The following is a 25,873-nucleotide window of genomic DNA, read 5'->3' as shown; positions in this document are numbered from 1 at the left end:
TAGATTTCCCTGTTAAGTTTTTGCCTGGTCTCTTGCTTACGCCAGCATCATAGCTTTAGTCAGCTGAGACATTGACTTTCCCCAATTATTTGCCACTAATTGCTACTGTTTTTGATAATGCCTCTGAATGTGAGTCTTCTCCATGGGGCTTCTGAGAAGATGAGCCCTGATAGAATTGTACAAGGGCAAGTTAAAGCAACACACACCCCACTGCTCTTACCAAGATTCAGTAGGTTTTTTTCCTGTGTTCATAAATGTTTTTCAATTTGTTGTATGCCTTTTGTTAATTTCCAGAGTTTTGAAATGGTTGTCTTTGGTAATTTGGGGAGTTTTATTGTTGCTCTTGGGGGAAAAGGATTTGCTAATGTACTCATTCCACTATTGCAGAAGTTCTACCTTATTTGCACTGAATTTAAACCATGAGTAATAGGTTTCCAGATATTTATTAAGAGAAAAGCCATCCCAGTTAGTGGGAAAAAGTTAACAGATACATAAAATTATACAGTGGGTTCAGGTAACTAAAAATTGTTTATTGAAAGCAGAGAATAATAGAAGATGAGACTGAGCAAGTATGTAGAAATCTTATGTATCATGTTAAGGAAGTAAGATATCGTTCTGTGGGTATTAAAATGTGAATGAAGAATTTTGAGCAACTGAATAATGGTTAGATATATTTTGAAAAGTCACTCTGATATGGAATTCTTGTTTATTGAAAGATGATAAGACTGAAGAAAGGGAGAACAGTACAGAGACTTTTAAGATTCTGAGTGAGAAATGATGAAGTTGTAGGGAATGTGGAGGTGGATAAACATGAGAAAAATTTAAATGCTTAGAGATTGGTATCATTAAAACTAATTCTCTAGAAGTGAAAGACAAGCAAAATTTAGGATTCTAAGATGCATATCAGTTTCTGCCATGAGAAATTGACTGGATGGTACTATCATTCTTTTATACCAATGTTAGTAAACATTTTAGGAAAAATCAAGTGTATAGGGTAAACATATGATGAGTACATAGTTTTCTATAAATACATATTTTCACTGAGGACACATTTATTTTTTTCTGTGAATATCCAACCTCCTTTGAATTCTTTTATAATTAATGGGTTTGTTATTAAAATTTCAAAAGGTGTGATACACTAATTTTACACTAGTTTTAAACCTGAATATAATAAATCATGTTAGTCAGGAATTTATTCATTCATTCAGTCAGCCAAGAAATATTTGAACACACAAAGAATATGGATAAACTGATGAATAGATGCATCTGTATTCTGCTCTTGAATAGGTTACTTTAATATAAAACAGATGAAGATATATCTCTGAATAGTCATTAAAACATTTTAAGTAATTATTCTATTGTATGAAAATAGGAGGGAAAAAGATTAAGAAGACAAATTCCTAAGAACTCAGGCAAAAATATAATTATCTTTCTATTTTAGGAATATGCTTAAATGTCCTACTATGTACAGTTTCAATAAGTGACAAACCTTTAATAATATTAAAAGATTTGGATATCTTAAACACCAAGTTTAAGTAATATATTCTCAGAAAAGCTAATAAAGTAACCATGCCTGAAAATTGAGTAAGACAAATTCCCTCAAAATTGCAGGAAACACACTTCCTACCAGAATAAATATGAGTAAATTATGAAAATCAGTCAATATCTTGTGAAGAATAAAAACCAGATATGCAAAAGCCTAACATACTTATTTTATACAAATATGCAAGCACTGATGAATAAAAAAGTCCATATGATATTGTTTTTTTTATCTATACAGGAATTCATTGCTAGTGAACCATGCCTTATATTGCTTATTGTAATTTTTGATAAAAACAAAGAAAAGTAGTTTTGTTTTTACATATATAATATAGCTTATCAATAAAAATAATTTAAAATTGCAATGTTGTCAACTAAACTCCAATGGGCCAATACTAACTTTCAACCAAAGGAGAGAACACAAGTTTCCTCTTTCCTAATTAATAGTGTTAATTTCAAGCGTCATTTATACCATGCTTCTAAGTCCCTGAAAATTCAGTTGATACCAGCAGTTAATGGTTGGTTTGCTCTTTAGGCCTGTGATGAAACTCAAAGCAAATGAATAGTTTCAAAAGCTGCATGCCAATTATGTTAATAAATGATTTGGAAGGATTGATACTAGTAAAAGCTGTGAAAATATATATATATATTTTTTTTTTTTTTTTTGAGACAGAGTCTCACTCTGTTGCCCGGGCTAGAGTGAGTGCCGTGGCATCAGCCTAGCTCACAGCAACCTCAAACTCCCGAGCTCAAGCGATCCTCCTGCCTCAGCCTCCCGAGTAGCTGGGACTACAGGCATGCGCCACCATGCCCGGCTAATTTTTTCTATATATATTTTTAGCTGTCCATATAATTTCTTTCTATTTTTAGTAGAGGTGGGGTCTCGCTCTTGCTCAGGCTGGTCTCGAACTCCTGAGCTCAAACGATCCGCCCACCTCGGCCTCCCAGAGTGCTAGGATTACAGGCGTGAGCCACCACGCCCGGCCTGTGAATATATTTTTAATGATCAAAATGTGCATTTAAGTTACAATTGAACTTTGAGATAGTGGTGGAAGGAATTGAATGGCTTTCATTAAACTTACTGTGGACATACTACACTGCTTTGAATCTCCACCAGCTTTTCAATCCTATTTCTAAAAAATAGTGGCAATTGTTCCATGATACAATGAGTGTTTAAACAGTCTTGGTTTCTTAAAGTCCAAAGAAACAACAGGCCTATATCCACACAGCATCATGCCTGCAGAAACAAATGCATCCAGCCTCTGTCATTGTCAGACACTTCAAGAAAGCACTTAGATTTTGTAAAACTTAATCCAGGGTGTTGCATTCATAGAATAAATACAGTCTATTTTCTTTGGTAGATTTACCAAAAAATATTTTATTTCACAGAAAAAAAACACAATTTCAAAATAGTGCTTAGCATATAAAAATAGATCCATATGTAAAGCATAATGAAGTATAGACCAGAGTAAAATATTTAGCACATAAAAAGCAAACTGGCCAAACTTTACATTTCACTGGGTTTCAAAGAACATTTTGCCATTGCAGTTTTGTAAATGGTGTTATAAAGGAGGAAGGGAAATGACTCAAATATCAATTCCACTTCCAGAGTCTCGGTTTGCAAATAAATCACAGGCAAGGCTCAGGTAGGAACTGTCAATTTCTAGTCCCAGTTTCAGCACTGATTTTCCATGTTTCTGAAATTTTCTCTTTACTAGTGCAGTTTGGTTCTCTCTCTGCATTGTTTCCTCTTTCTCCAGGTCTCTTGTTCACTGAAAAGCCCCAGCCCCATCACTTGCTACCTAACTTTTCCTGAAAATAGCAAATCTCAGCTTCCAAAATAAGATATATTATCTTTATTCCTTATTTCTCCCCAAAATAAAAAGAGGTGTATTATTTATATACCTTGTGTGATATCTGGTATTTGAATGCTGAATTACTACAACTTACGCTATGCCTCGCCCAAAGCAGTCTGGATCCTAGCTACCACTTAATGGCTGTGTGAGCTTAGGCAAGCCATGTCTCCTCCCTAAGCCTGAAAAATGGAATTTTGTGAGAAGTAACTATCTTACTTAGTTAACTTTTTATTCAAATATTTTAAAAAGCAGTCACTTTGGATTATATCAAATTAACCTGGATTTATTTTTAAATAAATAAATGTTATGTGTTCAAAAACCATACTTTAGTTGAAAGAATATGAATAACAAAATATAAGGCAAAAAGAAAAATAGCTGAATTAATACTTATATAACAAATTTACTATAATCCTAAAACTATTTTATTGTGTATGTATTGAAAGGCACATGGTGGAGGAGTTCTTTGCAGAAGTGAATGAACAACTCCAGGGCATTCAGATAAATTCATTTGTCCCAGTGACTTTCACTGTTAAGTAAGATTAAATTTAAAAATAATTTTCTAAATCTCACTTTGTTTTGCCCATCTATCTGTTCATATCTTATTGATAAGAAAATCGTAAGAACAGTGTCAATAATTAGAAAATTTCTTGGAAAAATAGTCATGAGAGTCATAACTCACAGTGTCCCTTTGTTCTAATCAGGCAGGCACAGCACAGGGTCAGCCCAGATATCAGCAGGCATTTAGGGACATAAGACTCAGAACAGGTGTACCACTGCTAGTACTGATAGTTTTTATTTCATGCATTCAAGTATTTATTTTACACTTGCTATATGCCAAGCATCATTTTACATAATAGTGATCCAGTATTGACCTCAGAACATTCAGCATCAAGTGATGCTAATGAGAATTCTGATGTGAATATTATTCTCATTTTTCTTCCTTCCTTTCTTCCTTCCCTCCCTTCCTTCCTTCCTTTTTTATTTTTTTTCCCTTTATTTAGTGAATACTCTCTCTTTTTTCTTTGTAGAAATGTTTGGCAAGTACTGCTATCCTTGGTACTCAGATAGTTTATTACAATACATTTAAATGTAAGGAGTGTGGGCATGTGGATACACGTGTGTGTGTGTGTGTGTGTGTGTGTGTATGTGTTTATTCTTCCTAATGGCTCCTTGGTGAATCCTTTTAAGTTTTGAGAATTTCTCTTTTGTGAATTTATTATTTTTTCTCTTCACTTTTTTTGTTTTTTATGATTGCAATTTCTATTAGCTAGAAGATGTTCCTCCTGTATTGATCTTTTATATCAGATATCAGCAAAATTTTTCTGCTAAGAACTAGTTAGCAAATACTTTAGGCCTGAGCAGGGATATCACATAAAATTTCTCCCCCTTCTCTCCAGTTGTGTCTTCTGTAACTGGGGATAATATTAGTTGTTGGAAAATTAAATGAAATGATCTATGTAAGTCTCAGCACAGGACACGGCACACATAATAGACACCTAGTGAATGTTATTGATTGTTTTCATGGATACAATATATAATGTCAGCTCTCTGAGGACACTAAAAATAATTTTTAAACTTCTTTCTCCTCTCTAACTTTGTATCTTCTAGTATAAATCATTGCACTTTTTAAATTTCAGAATAGTACAGAGATACAAATGTTTAGGGTAGTTCATCCAGCACAAAGAGAAGTTCTAATATTAAAACATGCAATGACCTCTGTGGAAAGCAATATGGAGATACCTTAAACAGATACAAGTAGACGTACCATTTGATCCAGCAATCCCATTATTGGACATCTACCCAAAAGAATAAAAGACATTCTATAACAAAGATATCTGCACCCAAATGTATATAACAGCACAATTCACAATTGCGAAGATGTGGAAACAACCCAAGTGCCCATCAATACATGAGTGGATTAATAAAATGTGGTATATGTATACCATGGAGTACTAATCAGCTATAAGAAACAATGGTGATATAGCACCTCTTATATTATCCTGGATAGAGCTGGAACCCATTCTACTAAGTGAAGTATCCCAAGAGTGGAAAAATAAGCACCACATGTACTCACCATCAAATTGGTTTCACTGATCATCACCTAAGAGCACATTTAGGAATAACATTGACTGGGTGTTGGGCAGATGTGGGTGGGGGAGGGGATGGGTGTATACATACATAATGAGTGCGATGCACACTGTCTAGGGGATGGACACGTTTGAAGCTCTGACTCGAGGGCTGGGGGGGGCAAGGGCAATATATGTAACCTAAACTTTTGTACCCCCACAATATGCTGAAAAAAGAATTAAAAAAAACCAAACCAACTTTAAATATAGCTGAGGAATTATAAAGGAAGAATAAAGTATGTATAACAACTTTGAAAAAAAAATAAAACATGCAATGATCATAAGTTTGGTTGTCTATTTACTTTTGAGCGAGGACCAAAGTAGATTGACATTAGTAGATATCATGGATTTTCTGCACGGAACCATATTTGTCCTTTCCTTACAGGTTCCTCTCTGGGATGAAGCGGTTACCTGCCAGTTCTTTGCATCTAGGTTGGCCATGTCAGCTGGTCGTATTTATTTTGTATGCGTGAATGAAGAGTGTGACAAATTTTAGTAGAGGTCAACTCTGGGATACCAATCCTCACTTTTGGAGCCCTGGATCATCCTAAATAGATTGTTTCATTTCTTGGACAATAACTTCCTGGCTTCATCCAGAAGGAAACTATGCTGCATCTTAGGGATGTGAGTGAAAATGGGGGAATCTCACTTAGGCTACTCTTCAGCAGATACTCTTTCAATCAAATGCCTCATCTTAGGTCTTGGCTCCGTATCTACTTAGAGCCCAGAAGCCTCCTGGTATTCTATTCTTAGCAAAGACTTACACCTTCTTTGCCACTTCTTTTCTGTGCGTGTTCTGAGCTCCATTTGGGTTAAAGCATCCATTCATTTTCATCACTTCGCTTATTTTAGCAATTTATGAAACTATGATGTACTGTTGGCTAACTCCCATCCCCATCTCAGTCCACCAGTTCTAGTCCTTTTATAAATATGTCATTGTGCATGCTTCTTTACTGTCATTTCAATGATAGTAGAGAAATCATATGGCCTTAGTCTAGCAGCCTACTGTACGTTTACAATGAGAATTTATTATGAAAATTATAAAGCCACCATTCAACACAGATCCAAAATTGTGTTTACAATAAAGCTTTGAGTTTGGTAAATGAAAACTATAGTTCATTATATGGTAAGTGTTCTGCTTGCATGGACCTCTTAGAATAATTCTGCTCAATATAGCAAATACTTTTTCTGTATAATTCTTACCTTCATTTTATTGAGTATTATATTTCATAGCATAACATAGTGGTTAACAATTTATAATCTGGATTCATAGGGACCTGGGTTAAAATCTTTCCTCTGCCATTCACTAACTTTGTGAGCTTGAAAAAAGTTATTTAACTCCTTGAGACATATTTTTTGTCATCTGTACTATTTATTTATTTCACAAAAATTTATTAAGTGCTTACTATACTATATTTCTATAAAAATTAAAGAAAGAATGAAAATAAAGTGATTAGCTTGGGGCTTAAATAAACGTTTGTTGTTATTGTTATTATTTTCAAGTCACTTCTTTATTTTAGAACAAAGAAACAATTGAACATGAGTTAATTTTATATCGTCAGTCATTCTTCACTATATGGTATATTGCTGCTATTAATACAAAACAAACAATAAGTGTTTTAAATAATTTCAAAGTTCTGACATTCATATTAGTCAGAAAACAGATTTATATTACAGCAGTATCAACCAAGAATAAATGTGGAAATCATGCCAGAAAACTGTGCATGAACTCTTCCATGTCCTTTAAAAATCCTTTAAAGCAAATATTTAAATTGAATCTTAAAAAGAAATGCAGGAAATTTTTTAATCTCCAAAAATTCTTCCATTCTGTCTCTCAAGGCCACTTTCCTGAAATTAATATACAAGAGCTATGCATAGCTTCCTACATTAACCCAAAGGGAAGGGCAGGATTATGCAATTGGGCTTTGTGTTTTTTTCTTGAAACTCTGTGTTCTCTGAGCTGGAACTCCAGGTTGGTTTGCCTTAATGGACTCAGGCTGACTTTCTCCTGCTGGTCTCCTGACTGACATGCTGCAAAACTACCTTCACAGAGGGGGCTCCAATCCCCTTTTCTAGATGATTACTATCAACATGCACTTGGCAATAAGAAGATAGTTATATTTCTCATGGAGTTCAAAACATTTGGCTGAAGAGCCAGGAGAAAGCTAGGGTTGGTTTCTTTTCTAAGTGATCTCTCAAATTCCAAAATTTACAGACTAAGAGAGGGAATTCAAGTGCCCTTTGTCAATCAGGGCTTTAGGAATGCCCTCCTTAAATGCCCCCAGGGTAGCATTACAGAGATTAGCCTCCCCAAAGTTGCCTGGTATATTAATTTGCTAGGGCTGCCAAAAGAAAGTACCACAGATTGGGTAGCGTAAGCAACAGAAATTTATTTCCTCACTGCTCTGGAGGTTAGAAGTCTGAGATCAAGATATAATCAGGGTTGACCTCATATAGCCTTAATTACCTCTTTAAAGACCCTATCCCTAAATACACATTCTGAGTACTGGGGATAAAGACTTCAACATATGCATTTTGTAGGTAGGGGAACACAATCCAGCCCATAACATTGTTAACAGAAAAAAAAAACTGTGAAATAATTTACAGGGGTACACTCTGGGCCAACCATGAGTGACCATGCTGCATGGCTACACAAACCCCAAAAGGTGGGGTAAGTGGTCCAGAAGTACTTGGGCTATAGTTTGGTTTTATACATTCTAGAGAGGCAGAAATTAAAAGTAAAATCATAAATCAATATGTGGAATGTATACATTAGTTTGGCCCCAAAAGGCAGGACATCTCTAAGCAAGGGCTTACAAATCATAAGTGGGTTTAGAGATTCTCTGATTTGTAATTGGTTAAAGAAATAAAGTTTTGGTTAAAGAAATAAAGTTTTGTTTAAAGACTTGCAGTCAGTAGAAAGAAATGCTTGAGTTAACATAAGGGGGTCTGCTATCTGTGATGTGATGCTATATTAGAGTCAGTTTGGAAAATAAGCCACATTATACTGGGTTAATAAAAAAATCCATTTAATGAGATTTTATGGTTTGCAAGGCCTTACTTAGCCTTTGCCTTGCATGGCCTTAGGTCTTGTTTGCAATTTAATATCTTGTTGCCACAAAGAGTCTGCTTTGTCAGTCTTATGCTCGCTATTTTAACTTTTTTTTTTTTCTTTCGGATATTAGGTTTTATTACATAGTGGGGTCGGACGCAGATGAGAAGCCCGTGCCCATCCTGGGAGGCCAAACGCAACTCCGGCACGCCCAGACTCTCCCCTAGGCAGAGGGGAGCGTCCCCTTCCCTATCACAAGTTCCTGAGTCGCTCCACTGCCCTTGCCAAGCCCCTTCTGCCCACCCCACCCCCAGGTCAGGGCACTCTGCCAGCGACGCAGATGGCTGAGGGAGACAGCCAAAGTGAAAGCCAAGTCACCCACCCCTCTGACAGGGCCAAAACCCCACACGCTTCACCCCCACCAGTCGCTGAATCTCCACTCACAAACCCAGCGTTCAGCCTGGGAGCTGAGCTGGGTTCTCTCCTTCCAAGAGGAGGAGAAGAGAGGGCAGCCCTGAGACACTCCCCAGGGCTTCCAGGGGCCTAGCTCCTCTTTGCGCCCTAACCACAACCCCCGTGAGGTGGGTGGGGTGGGAGGAGTCACTCCACTGGACGACCAAGGCTCAAGGAGGTGATGTGACTGGGCAGGGCAGGCGCGCATCCGTCGTGCAGCAGAGGGACCTCGGGGAGGGGACCTGGGGGCCTGGGAGACCCAGCTGGACAGTCCCACACTTTGGCCAGGGGCACATAGCTCTGCCCAGGGGTCCCAGCACCCAACTCGGGGCCTTGAGAGGTCCCAGTGCGCCCCCCGCCCCCGCCCCCGGAGTCAGGTGTATATCGTAACCCCACAGGTGCAGAGGTGGCAGCGGGGAGAGCAATACTTCCATCTTGGGCCGGAAGCCCATCCCATAGAACAAAAATAAAGGATTTGAGATGGGTACCTCAAGTCCTTGGAGGTGGTCTGGGGCCTCATATCCGGGTGCCTCTGGTTTGCAAAAGCAGGGGTGGCAGCTCTGGGGACAGGCGAGGAGCAGAGGAGCTCGGGTTCAGGTCTGAGAGGCTACAGATGGGAACCTCCGGCAGGAGGCGGAGGAGGCGGTGGGGGGGGAGGCAGGAAGGGTTAGCGGGACCCTGAGATGACTGGGCCTCCCCCTGCACCTGTTCCACCTCCTCCTCCTCCTCCAGCTTCTCCTCGGTGCTCTTGGTTTTACGGCTGGACTCGGAACTCAGCCCGTGTGGGGAGCTGTAGAGCTCCCTGGACACCACGCACAGGAACGCTGCCTGATCCTCGCCTCGGTAACTGTAGGAGGAGCTGATGTTCAGCAGCTGCTCCAAGCACCAGCTGTCAGGCATAGTGGAGACCACCTGCGCGAGCTCCCCTCCTGGCACTGCAGCGCACCGTACATACGCCTGGGTGGCACCTGGGTGACTCTGTAGCCCTTCTCTTCCAGGATGCGCATCAGGGGGCTGATGCTACAGAACTCCGCTTCCTCCAGGACCCCGTCCTCAGCTATGTCCTTGTCCAGCACCAGCTTGCCATGACCCAGGAAGTTCAGTATGGGTCCGAAGTAGGCGAGGTCAGGGTCAATGAGGGAGGCCGGGCTCTGACTGCAGCTCTTCCCCCTGGCATAGGCGGCTGAGGAAGAACTTCTGCTCCCCGCACAGCGTCTGCTGGGTGGTCAGAAACCCGGCTTGAGAGGTCCCCGTGCGCGTCCTGCCCTCCCGCAGTGTGTCTCCCTACTGGCGTGTCTAAATTACAAAAGGAAGGGGGTATAAGGAGCTATGTCTGACGCCCTTTCCATTATGGCCGGGAATTGTGTTTTAAGATTTTTCTGGGGTCCCTTTGGCCAAGAGGGGATCCGTTCAGTTAGCAGGGGTCTCAGGATTTTATTTTTAGCTTACAACACCTAGTAACTGTTTAAAAAATATATACTCTTCATATACCATCTAACTGTGTGCATTTTTTTTTCTGAAAATTTATTGAGACAGGCCTGCCAGATGGGAGCCGATCGATCCTCTAGCATTGCTCGCTGTCTACCTTTAGTGACAAACTACAACAATTTGGAATGTAAGTCTTGGCTAGTGACTATGACTTTTGTCTAACTAACAACTTTGTATGCATAGATGGTATGTGGAGAAATTGGCTTCACTAGGGAGTAATAGAATGTACAAAATGCTCTACAGTTTATAAATGTTTCATGATGCAGATATTCATTAAAAAAAAAAAAAAACTTCTGCAAAATGAGCGCTGTGGACTGGGTGGGTCCAATCCAGCTCTTAGGGCTGGGAGAGGCCAAGTGGGAGTATCTGGAGCTGTTGGCTGGAGGAAGCCTGGGAGGAGTCCTGAGAAGGCATCTGGGCCCACCTGGGGTGAAAACAAATCTATTTATCCACACTTTTTTAAATACTAACTACCTAGTATAGCTTGATTACAAAGCAGTGTGATATAGTGTGCAAAATGCTATACTGGGAGATAGGAGTGGTTTTGGAACTGAACTCCCCTTCATTCCATGAACTCCTCAAAATTAATTTTCTCACAAATAAAAGGTGGTCTCTTAAAAACATCCGTTCCATTTTTAACTGTTATCACTATATCATTATTATCAACACATTTTTAATGTTTTTATAACTTTTTTCCATAACATTACAAATCAGCTTTCATTTCCTAGATCCTGACATTTAAAGAAACAGTTTCTTTCTTATAAGTCCTCATTGTTTCTGCTCATAAATTCAATCTTTCTGTACCCATTATATATCTGAAAATGAGGGACAATTATTGTATTAATATCATAAACCTGTTTGGACAAAATAAGAGAGTGCTAATAAAGAACTAAGCACTTTTCCATGTACTTAGCACTCAATAAATGATAACTTGTATCCTTTTAAATTGGAATTGGTATTGTCACATATTTAATTCAGTATATTTTTTCTCATTTCATAGGCATATGGCACAGAACTCAGTATGGCAACCCAGATGGATTTGGGAAGATGTGGCAGGGGCGGGGTCGGGGGGAATGAAGGAAGGAACCAGTTCGGTGCTAGCTCTATATCACCCTGAGTAGGGCTGAGCAGATGCTGGGGAGACGTGTGGAATCTATACATGTAAACAGTTCAGTGGACTGGAGCCTATAATTTAGGTTTATATTATAAATTGTGGTAGATTGTTACTACAGGTAGGCAAAGAGAGAGTGTTAGTAGTGGCTGTCATCTGGGAGATTGTCCCTAGAGTCTCAGACACTTGGGATGAACAAGCCATCTGGCCCCAGACAGGAACTTGCAAGAGCAAATCAAGGATACAGGTATAAAATAAAAGCCTTTTTCTGGCAACTGGAGTGTATGGCATTGAGGAGTCAATCACTCTAGGAGTCAAACAATAACCTTCTGGTCAGCCCTATGCCAATCAGACACAAGATCCAGAGGTCTGATTTAATATTAAACACCACACTTGGTATTACAGAAAATTCTCGTCTTCATAAGGACTGTTTTAAGGATAAAGTGGAACCAAGCTTACTGGGGTTGAAAGGAATGAATGCCCCAAGAGTGAGTTTCTGGAAATGCGGCAGGTGTAGACTAGGGTTAGATTGCCCAACCTTTCCTTATCTGCAGACACTTCTATCCTCTCCGCTAATGTTCATAATCAATCACAAAATTTCACATTTAAAAACATGCGAAAAAGCAGCATTTTATTCTAACAAGAAATTATCCCAGGATGATTTTGATCCTTATTCTAAAATCTGAGACTTCTTCAACACTGTATAGAGGAGTGGAAATAACATTTGAAATTTCAGTTCTGCCGTTGACCATTTGTATGTTACTGGGAAAATTAATGGACATCTCTGGGGCCCATTTTTATGATGTGCAAGATGAAATTGAACCTTATTTCTGTCCCTATTTATGTTCTATCTGGCCATCCCACTTCTGTTAATTATTTCTTCTACCCCATGGGGAGGATGACTGAAGCAGCTCCCTTTTTCTAGAAATCTTGCTGAGCCTTCTCCCCCACAAAGGGTACTCATTCGTTGAACAAATATTTATTCATTATGTCATGCACTGTTTTGGGCCCTGAGGGTACAACAATGCACAGCACAAGACAGAGGAGGTCACTGTTCTCAGAGGGATTACAATAATAATGTAACAAATAAATGAATATATATATGTTAATTTTAGGTGGAGATGAGCTCTGAAGAGAAATGGAGCAGAGTAAGGGGTGAAAGTGGGGATGAGGTAGGGTAAGTAGGGCGACTGGGTATGGTGGTCAGGAGAGGCTGCTCTGAAGAGGTAACGTTGAGCAAAGACCTGAATGAACAGGGAATGAGCCACGTGAAGGTATGAGGAAAGAGCAGTCCACAGAGGGAGAAAATAAGAGAGAAGCCCCTGAGACAGAAACATGTTTGGCATGTTTTTAAATGCAGGAAAGCTGATATGGCTGGAGAAGAGTGTGCAAGGGAAAAATTGCAGGATACGTGTGGTGCAAGAAGTAGTCAGAGCCAGATCATACATGGCCATTGTAGACCATGGGAGGCCACAGCGGGAGTTTGAGCAGGGGAGTGGTGTAACCTGGTTTCCATGTTAGAGATATCATTCCTGTTGTTCCTTGAAGAGGCTTAGGGAAGGAGTGGGGCTAGGGAGAAAGAATCATGGGGACTAATTAGGAACCTGAAGCAGTATTCTAGGTAAAGGACCAATAGCTTGGATTAGTGCAATAGCATTGGATAGAATGATTAACTGGTGAATTTGTGATATATTATTTTAGAGGTAGATTCCTCATGGATTAGGTGGTGCAGGGAAGGGAAACTGAGAACTCCTGGGTAAATAATCTATAAGGTTTATTCCAGAAAGAGTGATCCATGAACACATAATGTGAAAGAGCTGCACCTTTAGGTGGCTGTTCATGGTAAGAAGAGATTTTACCTGATTCAGCTACTTTTGCAAACCACTGTGTAGCTTGTGTCATCGTACGTGTCACTTAACACTTGTGGTCATTAATTTTTCCACATTAAGAAAGTGAGAGAAGTAAAATATTTCAATCCCTCTCATGTAGCAGCATTACGGTGGCCTGTGTGGGCCTTGTGTAACCCTGGCTCTAACCGCTTATCAGTTGTGTGATCTCAAATAGCTTAGATTATTGCTAACAAATTGGAGATGCTCAAAAAGATTAAAAACAATATCTCCCTCTTAAGGTTGTGATGAGGCTAAATAAAACCCCTCATTCAATCATTATTTCTCTCTCACTGTCTAAATATGTGGGCTGGCACATTGGCATCAAGGTGTTGAGGACAGGAAGATGTGACTCTGCTCTTCAAAATACTCTTTCTCATGATCCAGAAGGCCAAGTGTGGGGCCTGACCTAATAAGGGCCTTATTGGGAGCCATTTTTATTTCTTCCAAATCCAAAATTGCATGTCTATGTATGAGCATAGGACACATACTTTAAGACAACATAGTGTATTTTCAGAGCTGCCTTTTGGAACCAATATCCCAATTCAAATAAATGGCTCTAATAATATAATTTCAGGCAAGTTAGCAGGTAATAAAAAAAGATCTTTTTGGAAAAGCAGCCATTTTGCTGTCCCTGAGACAGAACACATTCTCCCGCATGTTCACTCACAGGAAGCATTTCTAATTAAAATACATTTATAAGTACCGATTCAGGTTTAAGCTTATAGAGAATACTCAAATGAGTAAGTTCTAATGTCTTATCTATCTTACTCTGTCAGAGAAAGAATTCTGCCCCAAGCATTTTGAATCTGTTGACAAAGTTATTTTTTTTATTACCTTTAAATTTATCCTTTGACATAGCAAGAAATTCACACCCAATTCACCTGGCAATAGCCACTGCAATGTTTTTAATATCACTTTATAGTAATGTCACGTTCAATTACTAATTCCACCATGCCACCTCAACAATTAGTGAACTAAGCCAGGAAATGCCTGTAAAAACATCACATCAGTAATAGTCTCCTCAGCCATTTATAAGTGATTAATATGCTGTCAAGTTTGGAGCTCAAGTTGAATTCAAAGCAGAGCCCACGGTCTTCAGATTTGCTCAGTGGCATCGTGAACCCATGACATACAGGCAAAGGGCTCTAATTTTTTACTCCCTTTCATCTAACTCATAATCTCTCCATTTCCCCCTGTTTCCCCCCCACCATTGTCCTCCCCACATGACTAGAATCATGGATCTTGCTAGCACTGGACTGTATCTCCTCATCAACTCAGCTTCTGTCTATTTCTCTTTTCCAGTCAGGAGATGATGGGTTTGGCTGAACTTCCAAAGATAGAAGATGCCATTAACATCGATTTTTTTTTTTTTTGTCTGTAATAGGGTATTTTGTTGGCATTCCTTCATTGACATTCTAAGTATGTGGATTAATCACAAAACCATATTCTTCAGAAATACTGAAATTACAATATTCATATGTTTTCATATATCAAAAGTGCATTTGTGCTATGTTCTCTCATTTGTTTTTTTTTTTTTTTTTTCCTTTTTCCTCTTGTAATACGCTAAATTACAAGAGGCAATTCCTGGTTGCTGTTTATCATAAATTTCAAGACAAAAATCTAGATCTGCTTTTTCTCGGGTACTGTTTCAGGACAATAGCATAGTTAGATATGTTCCTGTCACCAGGACATAAATTAACCTATTTATTAACCAAACAATATCTTTATTTATTTATTTATTTATTTGAGACAGAGTCTTGCTTTGTTGCTTGGGCTAGAGTGAGTGCCGTGGCATCAGCCTAGCTCACAGCAACCTCAAACTCCTGGACTTAAGTAATCCTACTGCCTCAGCCTCCCGAGTACCTGGGACTACAGAGATGCGCCACCATGCCCGGCTAATTTTTTTTTTATATATATATATATTTTAGTTGGCCAGATAATTTCTTTCTATTTTTAGTAGAGACAGGCTCTCTCTCTTGCTCAAGGCTGGTCTTGAGCTCCTGACCTCGGGCGATCCACGCGCCTCGGCCTCCCAGAGTGCTAGGATTACAGGCGTAAGCCACCGTGCCTGGCCTCCCAACAATATCTTTAAATATCTAATATAAGAAAACCTTAAGGGGATATGAAGAGATGCCAATATTTTGTCCTCAAAAGAGCTCATAATTTAGTTGAGCAGAAAATGCTCAGTCAAGTGAAAAATCAATTAATAATAATGAGTTCAATTGGAACACAAAGTGGGTTCAAAGGCTGTTAGATATTATAAAACAGTTAAATGAATGGCACAGATAATATTTCAGTGGTCCCTTTACAGTTCACACTATTTTAGATAGGCCATAAATGATAGAATTAAAATTTGGGGGATTTTGTAGAAAGCCCAGTTTTATGCTTCAATAGCAGACCATGATAAAACTTAATTCCCACGTTGAGGCCCTCTCCCCTCAACTCATCTTAACTGACCACTCCAGCCTAGTTAACACCTGGACAGAGCACACACAATTCCTATCCTGACATCAGGAGCCATACCCAAGTTGAGCTATTGTGTTGATTCACTGATCTACTTTTGCCCTTGAGACTTCAATTCAAACTAAACAATGGCTATTTACCATAAATTGTGGTGGGTGTCTTAGGGGATATAAAAGTGAATACAATATCATTGTTATTTATATTCTCATGTCTTGCGGGAGAGATGCACAGGTGTAAACAATCCAAACGAAGTAAGGTGTGATGAGAGCTGAAACGAAGGTAGAAATAAAACTGTATGTGAACCAGATTTAACTCAAACTAAGAAATTTAGTCCAATGTAATGATATAAATAATCTACCAATGTAAACACTCAGACCCTTTAAGAAAGCTCTTTCTGATTTCCCCTTCCTCCTCTTGCTCTTCTGTAAAATAAAATCTTACTGTATGGTAGAAGAAGTAATGTTTAAATGACTTTGGGGACTTAATAGAAAAAGGGATGCTTATAGCCCAAGGATCTTCAGGAACCACACAAGTTATGATATTTGAGGGGTCTATCTTGTCTGAAAACTGAATAAGTGACTGATTGATAAGCTGCAGTTGGCTCTACCTGGCTCTTTTGGGTGAGGGTGGGGGTGGTTAAAGATTATATGCCAATACCCACTGCTATACTCAGTGGTCCTGGTCATTTATCACTGGCCTTGAGCCCCAAACCCTCAGCCATATTGATCTAGGTTCCTGTCTATCTATCTGTGCCCTCAGGGTGGATTGGCTCTTCTGGGGTCCTAGCACACTGCATGGTAACTATGAATAACCAGGACTCTGTTCCAGGCCCGTCTTCTTGGATGCCCCCTACCAATGAGTCTTTACCATTTCAGAAGTGGCTCCTTCCAGGGCTTCCCTAGAAGCTTGCAGCCCCTTGCTAATATCTCAAAAAAAGCATGACACAATTCCTTATTTTCTTGAGCTACTCCGTCCCTCACTGCACATTTCCAAAATATTGGTCAGTTACCAAGTAGCAGTGCTTTTGAGATTTAGGGCTGAAAAGCCAAACTTAAATCTCTTTTTTTCTCTCCATATATGCTTATTACTCTTAAACAGAAAACCTCATAACTATCATAGATAGAAAGGATATCTTCTCTAGACCTGTAGAATAAATTCTATAGTCTTAAGTCTTTAGGCTTGGTTCATTTTATTTTAAAGAAATTTGGAAAGATTTTTTGTTTGTTTGTTTCTTGTTCAAATCTAATGATAGAGCCTCATGTTTTGGTACACAATCTTATTTAAATTGTCAGATGTGTAATTTTAAATCTATTTATTTATTTATTTATTTTTTCTGAAAAAATTTTTTTTTTATTTCATCTTGTTATGGGGGATACAGAATTGCAGGTTACATACGTTGTATGTACCGCCTTTCCCCCCAAGTCAGAGCTCCAGGCGTGTCTGTTCCCCAGGTCGTGCGCATTGCACCCATCATGTAGGTATATATCCCTCCCTTCCCCACCCCCCCCCTTCCCGAGTCAGCACCTTCAAGTGTTACCACTCCCCAAACGGTGCGCAATGCACTCATTGTGTAGGCATACCCCCATCCCTTCCCCCACCCCCCACCTCAGTTTGATATCTGATTGGTGTCGTTCCCAGATTTTTATTTAGGTGATGATCAGGGAAACCAATTTTCTAGTGAGTACATGTGATGTTTGTTTTTCCATTCTTGGGATACTTCACTTAATAGAATGGGTTCCAACTCTCTCCAGGAGAACCATAGAGATGTCGTATCTTCATTATTCCTTATAGCTGAGTAATATTCCATGGTATACATATACCACAGCTTACTAATCCAATCATGTATTGATGGGCATTTGGGTTGTTTCCACATCTTTGCGATTGTGAATTGTGCTGCTATAAACATTCGGGTACATGTGTCTTTGTTACAGAATGACCTTTTTTCCTTTGGGTATATGCCCAGTAATGGGATTGCTGGGTCAAATGGCAGGTCTACTTGAATCTGTTTAAGATACCTCCATAATGCTTTCCACAGGGGTTGCACTAGTTTGCAGTCCCACCAGCAGTGTATTAGTGTTCCTGTCTCTCCACACCCACGCCAACATGTGTTGTTTTGGGTTTTTTTGATAAAGGCCATTCTCACTGGGGTTAAGTGATATCTCATTGTGGTTTTGATTTGCATTTCTCTGATGATTAGGGATGTTGAGCATTTTTTCATATGTTTGTTAGCCATTCTTATATCTTCTTTTGAGAAGTTTCTATTCATGCCATTTGCCCACTTTTTGATAGGGTTGCTTGATTTTTTCTTGCTGATTTTCCTGAGTTCTAAATAGATTCTTGTTATCAGTCCTTTATCTATGTGTAGTATGCAAAAATTTTTTCCCATTCTGTAGGTGGTCTGTTTATTCTCGTGACTGTTTCTTTGGCTGTGCGGAAGCTTTTTAATTTAATCATGTCCCATTCATTTATTTTTGTTGCTGCTGTGGTGGCCTTAGGGGTCTTCTTCATAAATTCTTTGCCTAGGCCAATGTCTGTAAGAGTCTTTCCTATATTTTCTTCTAGAATTCTGATTGTATCACGCCTAAGGTTTAAGTCTGTTATCCACCGTGATTTGATTTTTGTGAGAGGTGAAAGCTGTGGGTCCTGTTTCAGTCTTCTACAAGTGGCTAACCAATTCTCCCAGCACCATTTATTGAATAGGGATTCTTGTCCCCAGAGTATATTTATTCTTTCCCGCTTTGTCAAAAATTAGGTGACTATATGAGGATGGTTCTATATTTGGATTTTCTGTTGTGTTCCACTGGTCTGTGTCCCTAAACTTGTGCCAATACCAGGCTGTTTTAAGAACCACGGCCTTGTAGTATGGTTTGAGGTCTGGCAAATTAATACACAGAAATATAAACAAGAAAACAGAACAATATTTTTAAAAACTATTTTTTCAGTAGACTCTGGTAAAAGGGACTGTATCAGTCAGGAATCTACCGGAGAAAAATGAACCAGTAGGATGTGTGTGTGTATGTGCATGTGTGTGTATCATGTTCTCCAATATGGGGTGTTTGTGTGTGTGTGTGTGTATTTTTTCTAGCCTGCCAAACACTAAAACTACCAAATACATATATATAAAATAAATGTATATAGACCATATATGTCTATATATGTGTGTTTGTGTGTGTGTGTATATATATGTATGTATGTATTTGGCAGACTGGAAACTCTAGGGCAAGAGCCAGTGCTGTAGTCCACTAGTGGAATTTCTTTTTTCCTTGGGGAAACTTCAATTAATGCTTTTAAAGATCATCCTTTCAACTAATTGGATGACTTCATTTTCAATTGATCATAGATATTAATCACACAACAAAATATCTACACTAATCCCCCTAGAGTAGCGTTTGATTGAATACTGGGTACTGTAGCTTATCCTAGTTGAAAAAGAAAACTAACCATCACAGAGCCTACATTAAATTGGTGATAAATGGAAGAGAATAAAAGGGATCAATTAGGAAGAAACAAACAATTAACTAGATAAAAGAGGCAAAGGTAACAAAGCACTTAAGGATAACTTGGAGGTAACTAGGAAAGTGGTGTACATGTAACAAACAACAAGGAGCTGATTTGGAGTAGAAGCTAATTAATCCAGTTGTGGGTGTGGATGCATGTGAGTTAAATGGCCAAATTATTGGAGAGCATTAGCTCAACCAATTGTACCTTAATTGAACTGCTGAAGGGATGGACGTATAATCTCCACCTGCCTGCCCTAGGCACAGCTGATTGGGCCAGTAGTGCATACCTAACCCAATCCAAAGGCTAAGCTGAACCAATCTGATTCTTCTCATATTTAAATAACCATATACACAAGCTATTCAGATGGTCATGGGTCCTACAACTATAGAGACATAGAGTCCTAGAGGTGGCAGCCATGGAATTACAAATGTATGCTGTATATCTCAGACCAGAGAGAACAAAATTATAGAATAGCATAGATGAGATTGTCTAAGTAACCCTGGTCTTAAAGGTGGAGAGTATGATTTCAGTTCCTATTTTTCTAGACACTGTTTTCATGATAACTGTCTTTACTTAATTCACTTTCTGTAAGCTTTATTATTATTACAGTTTCTATTTTCTAAATGTATTTGAGTTACATTGAGTAGGTTTCTGTTCTTGGATCCAAGAATAAAGGCAAGTACTAGGAGTAAATCCAGCTGGAAATATCAGCACTATCTATTTTCAAATATTCTGCTACCTCAACAGTTAATTGTTATGGTTGGTAATGGTACGAAAGAGAAAGAGAGAATTTTAAAACTGGGATGAAAATGAGTCTGGATGTAGTTGAACTAGAAAATAATGGATTCCAAGTGTAGTTGCACTTTGTATAGCATGGTACTTGCAGTATTAAAACCAAATGTTTGTGAAGAAATACCTTCTGATACCTTGACTGCAACAACTATTCAACCACACATGGAGTTGTAATCTGCTGCCTCTACTATATTTTGATTGCCCATTGAGTTGCTCATGTCCTCAATTCCCACCTTATCCAGTTAAATTCCTTCATCCATCACAGCCATCACTTTCTTACATAAGTCTCCAACTCCCTTGCCATTTTTGCTTTGCCATTCTCAGCTGATAAAATCCCAATCAAGTTAATTCCTACTCTCTGCCTACTCTGTGTTTTGTTCCACTCAGAACGTCATTGGAAAAATATGCCCAATCATTCACTCTGGCCAAAATTGAAACTTATGACCATTAACCTCAAATGGACTCTTCATGCTAACCAATAATCGTACTACATTTCCTTGGTTCAATCACATCTACTTTTTTGAGCAATGATTTTATACTTTCGCACTGTCATTAAAACTCCAACACTGCCTCCTTCCCCTTCCATTCTCATTGTCATGTGGGTGCTCATCATTCCCACCTCACTGTGAACACAGAATCAGGTGACACATAGACCCATTACTGTATCTTCTTGACCACTTGTTGGGCTGTATAACTTCCCCAGGAACCGTTCCTTGTCACTTCTGTAGATTCATTTTCCCCTTCTACCGGTGAGTTTCTATTAGCAACAACCGAGGATTGGGGAGGGAGACAATGGGAAGTGAGTGCCAGTGGGCGTGAGGTTTTTTTGAAGTGATAAAAATGTTTTAAAATTATATTATAGTGATGATTGTATAAGTCTATAGTTATATTAATACTAAAACTAATAAATTTTATACCTTAAATGAATTTTATTCTATGTAACTTATATCTCAATAAGTGATTTTTTTAAAGAAGAATATATAGGGGAAAATCTTTGAGATCCTGTGGTTTGCAAAGATATCTTTGACAGCACACACACACACACACAAAAATGTATAACCATTAAAAATTGTTAAGCTGATCTTCAAAATGAAAGAGTTTCTCCTCATCAAAAGTCACCATTAAAAACACACCAGCTGGCCAGGCGCGGTGGCTCACACCTGTAATACTAGCACTCTGGGAGGCCGAGGGGGGTGGATCACTCAAGGTCAGGAGTTCGAGACCAGCCTGAGCAAGAGCGAGACCCCGTCTCTACTAAAATAAAAAATAGAAAGAAATTATCTGGCCAACTAAAATATATATAGAAAAAATTAGCCAGGCATGGTGGCACATATCTGTAGTCCCAGCTACTCGGGAGGCTGAGGCGGTAGGATCACTTAAGCCCAGGAGTTTGAGGTTGCTGTGAGCTAGGCTGACGCCATGGCACTCACTCTAGCCCGGGCAACAAATCAAGACTCTGTCTCAAAAACAAAACAAAACAAAACACACCAGTTACAAACTAGGTAAAAATATTTGCTATGTATGTTTGACAAAAGACATAAGTAGAAGATGTAAAGAAGTAAAACTCAATATCAAAAATTCAATAACCCAGTTAAGCAATGAGAAAAATACTACTTGGATATTTTATAAAGCAAGATATACAAATCAACAGTAAGTAAATGAAAATGTGTCCAAATTATTTGTCATCAGAGGAAAAATCTAAACTATTTGATACCACTACATACCAACTAACATAACTAAAGTTAAAAAATAATAATAACTGAAAGTGTGAATATTGGTGAGGATATGAAGCAATTAGAACTCTCATTCATTGACAATGTAAGTATAAAATGGTACCAATTTATAAAATTATGTGGCAGTTGCTTATAAAGTTTATCACCTTCTCATGACCCAACAATTCCATTTCCTATTTCTTTATCCAAGAGAGATGAAAACATATCCACAAAAAGACTAGTACAAGAATATTCATAGCAGCCTTATTTATATTAGCCCCAAACTGGAAACTTCCCTATTGTCTAGCAATAGAAAAATGGTTTTAAAATTTCATGGTATATTTACACAATGCAATACTACTCAGCAATTAAAATTAATTAACAATTGATATGTACAACAAAATGGATGAATCTCAAAAACATTACATAGAACAAAACCGTATGCAAAAGAGTACATCCACATGATTTGCTTTATATGAATTTCAAGAAAAAACAAAACAAATCTGTGACAATAAAAATCAAAACACCAGATGCCTCTTGGTTATAGGGGCATTGACTAAAATGAGGTACGAAAAAAGTTTCTGGTGTGATGAAGTTCTAAATCTTGATTAAGGTGTTGGTTACATGAGTTTTTATATTTGGCAAAATACACCAAACTATAGAATATCTGTTCATTTCTCTCTACATGTAGATTATAACTCATAAAAATAAAAATAAGTAAAAAATTAACCTACCTTAATTGTGTTAGTTGTTAGGCAGCAGTCAGTGAAGAAGCTGTTATCAGAGGCTGGAAAGATGCTAATGCATATTGTGCAATAACTAAACATTTTGTAAAATTGTTTTCTCTAAAAATCTGAATGGTCAGAGAGGACTAACAGCAGAATATTAGTGATGTGTGCTATTTGTAAAGTGATGCTTATAGCAATGTTTTATAAGAAAGAGATGAACTCAGAGAAGCATTAGCTAGTTTGAGAGCAAAAGTGAATTCAAATTTGGAGAATTCAAAAATCCTGGCCCTTGCAGGGTTGGAAAAGCCAACTGCTTTTAGATACCAAACTGGAAAAGGCCCCATAAAGCTTTTGGTTGAACAAGGACTTAGCCCTGATCAGGGAGGGGTTGAAGAATAGAAATGACAGATTAATAGGGTTCAAATCCCATGACCTCAAAGTAGCTGTCAAAAATTTCAGAGGAATAGAGAGAAAGGCAAGGAGAAGACCTAAATAAATGAATCATACTAAATAATTACATCTAGCAATGAATTTGAGTATACTTAACAGATATGTGATATAAACTGAGGTGATTAGATTGATTTGTGCAAGAAATGTAATGCCAAATAAACCACAGCCTGGCCTAAAAATATCCCCAAGCTTCCACTTGGAGAATGTGGATATAGAATGTGCATTCCCCAAGGAGGACATTTTCCTTAGTCCACATTTCAAACAGAGCCATGGGCCACAAAAGGGAAAAAAAAAAAAAACGGACAAAAGATTTATTCCCTGGGTATACTCAAGTAACTTTCTCCACTACCAGCCTAGAGAGTTTTTACAAAATCAGTCCCGTAGGATTTCCTTATTGCTATGGACTCTGCCACCCTTCCCTTTCTGAAATGAGACTTTTAGTACAGTTTGTAGATATCCTATACTGCTCATTGGAGGGTAGATCACTTGTCTTTTGCTTATTGATTGTTTAACTAGGATGTCATCATACCTGATGAAAAGCATTGTACACCACTCACAAATCTCTCCCAGACCTTGAGCTAGATACATTACCCAGATAGGGGAGTAGTATGTCATCTTGAGGGGCAGGCCATTTAGAGATTTGTAGGCCGCATTAATGAATGTAATCCTTAACTTAAAAGCAGTGGGCAGCCACTGAAATGTTTTAGCTTACAGGAGACGTGATCTGAGGCATATATTGAGAATGCCACTCTAGTTTCAGTGTGTTGAGTGGATTGGAAGTGGATCAGAGTAAATAATAGGCAGTAAATTAGGTTTTATAGCAGTCAAAGTGAGAGATGGTGGTAACTTGTACTAAGCTTGTGGCAAAGGAGATTTAGGATAGTGGATAAATATAAGAACTATTTAAAAGGTAACATTAATTGAATGTGGTGATGCCCCAGAAATAGTAGGTGAGAGAGAGGATATGGCAAGGGGGTCTTTTCAATTTTGAGATACAAAATTTAGTTGGATGGTGGTGTAATTTTCTGAGTAAACAACTAGAAAATAATCAGGGGCCGAGGACGGTGGCTCACACCTGTAACCCTAGCACTCTGGGAGGTCGAGCTGGGAGGATTGCTTGAGGTCAGGGGTTTGAGACCAGCCTCAGCAAGAGTGAGACTAAAAATAGAAAGAATTAGCTGGGCAACTAAAAATAGAAAAAAATTAGCCAGGCATGGTGGTGCATGCCTGTAGTCCCAGCTACTTGGGAGGTTGAGGCAGGAGAATGGCTTGAGCCTGGGAGTTTGAGGTTGCTGTGAGTTAGGCTGATGCCACAGCACTCAACTCCCTGCAACAGAGCAAGATTCTGTCAGAAAAGAAAAGAAAGAAAAGAAAAAAGAAAAGTAAAGAAAAAATAAAAGAAAAGAAGAAAAGGAAAGAAAAGAAGAATCAGATATAGGAGAATAGCTTGAAGTTGGGCCAGATGGATAGCATGTGTTTGAAGTCTCTTGAAGACATTTAATGTCTTGAATTCAGAAGCAATGTCTATTCTGGACAATTCATTTAGGAGTGATTAGTATATAAATAATTACTGAGGCTTGAGAATTAAATTATATAGCCTGAGAAGAGACTATAAAATAAAAACAGAAGAAAGCCTAGGTAAACATAAGAGGCAGCCCAATGGCATAATTATGTTGATGCCAGTTTTGTAGCACTTAGATTAAGTTCAAATTGAATTCCCATGTGTCTCATATTAAACAACTCTGAAAGGAGTATGGCGCAGTGCTAAGAATTTGAGCTCTTAAGACAAAATATCGTTTTGTCAAGTAATAGCTTTCTGCTTTGGGCTAATTATTTACCTATTTGGGCTTCGGTATTCCCATGGGGAAAATGAAGATAAAATTGAATTTGAGTATTGTAGAGAATTTTACTTTTTTTAAAAATTAAGTAAACACTTGATATGTAACAAGTGTTTTTAAAACAGTAACTCCTGTATTATCAACTCTGTGACTTTAGAAATACTGGGGAAAAATAATTTTTAAAATTTCAAATATTAAACTCTTCTTAAAACATAAATTTACTAATTGTTACAAGCCAGAAGTATTGCAACTCTTTTAAAACAATATTCTACATTCATTGTTTATAATCACCATAGTTTAAAAGGATGCTTTAAAATTTCGCTGCAAAAAAAGATTATTTTTATAAAGTAAGAGGTATAAAGAAAAAAGTTCATGACTTCATTATTTTATAAGACAACTATTATATAACATTAATCTTTTCCCCAGCATTTATCAGTGTCATTTCCCCATCATATTATCTCCAAGATAAGAGAAAAATAGCTGCTTTTGGCCACAGTTACTCTGAAATATTTCATTAATCTGATTCATATTATTTGTACATTTAATCATTCTCTTTTTTTTTTCTTCTTTTGAAGAAGGGTAGTTAAGATGTTGGCTGGGAAAGGACTTAGTAAACACTAGCTAGCCACAAAGAGAAAACTTTTTTTCCTTTTAACGCCTTTATTCCATTACCATGTTAGAAGGTAAACTCTTTGAAGGTGGAAAATGTCTTTCATTTTATTGCGGAGTTTTAATCTCTGAGGACATCTTCTGTTTTAAAAGTCCTCTACATCACTTGATACCTAGCAAAGGCTGCTGATGAAAACTGGGAAAGAACATTTAAAAGCACAGTCTGCTAGACATTTGGTCCCTTTATTTTCTATTAAATATTTATG

The 25,873-nt window shown here is 38.2% G+C and overlaps 1 pseudogene; it reads right to left on the bottom strand.

Annotated features, from left to right (window-relative positions):
• Positions 1–9,196: 9,196 nt before the first annotated feature.
• On the bottom strand, positions 9,197–13,527 carry LOC138384792 (BTB/POZ domain-containing protein KCTD17-like; annotated as a pseudogene).
• Positions 13,528–25,873: the final 12,346 nt, after the last annotated feature.

This window comes from Eulemur rufifrons, chromosome 6 (assembly GCF_041146395.1).
Source record: "Eulemur rufifrons isolate Redbay chromosome 6, OSU_ERuf_1, whole genome shotgun sequence".
Classification (NCBI taxonomy): Eukaryota; Metazoa; Chordata; class Mammalia; order Primates; family Lemuridae; genus Eulemur; species Eulemur rufifrons.
The sequence above is the reverse complement of the archived record's forward strand: the minus strand, read 5'-3'. Positions and strand labels throughout refer to the sequence as shown.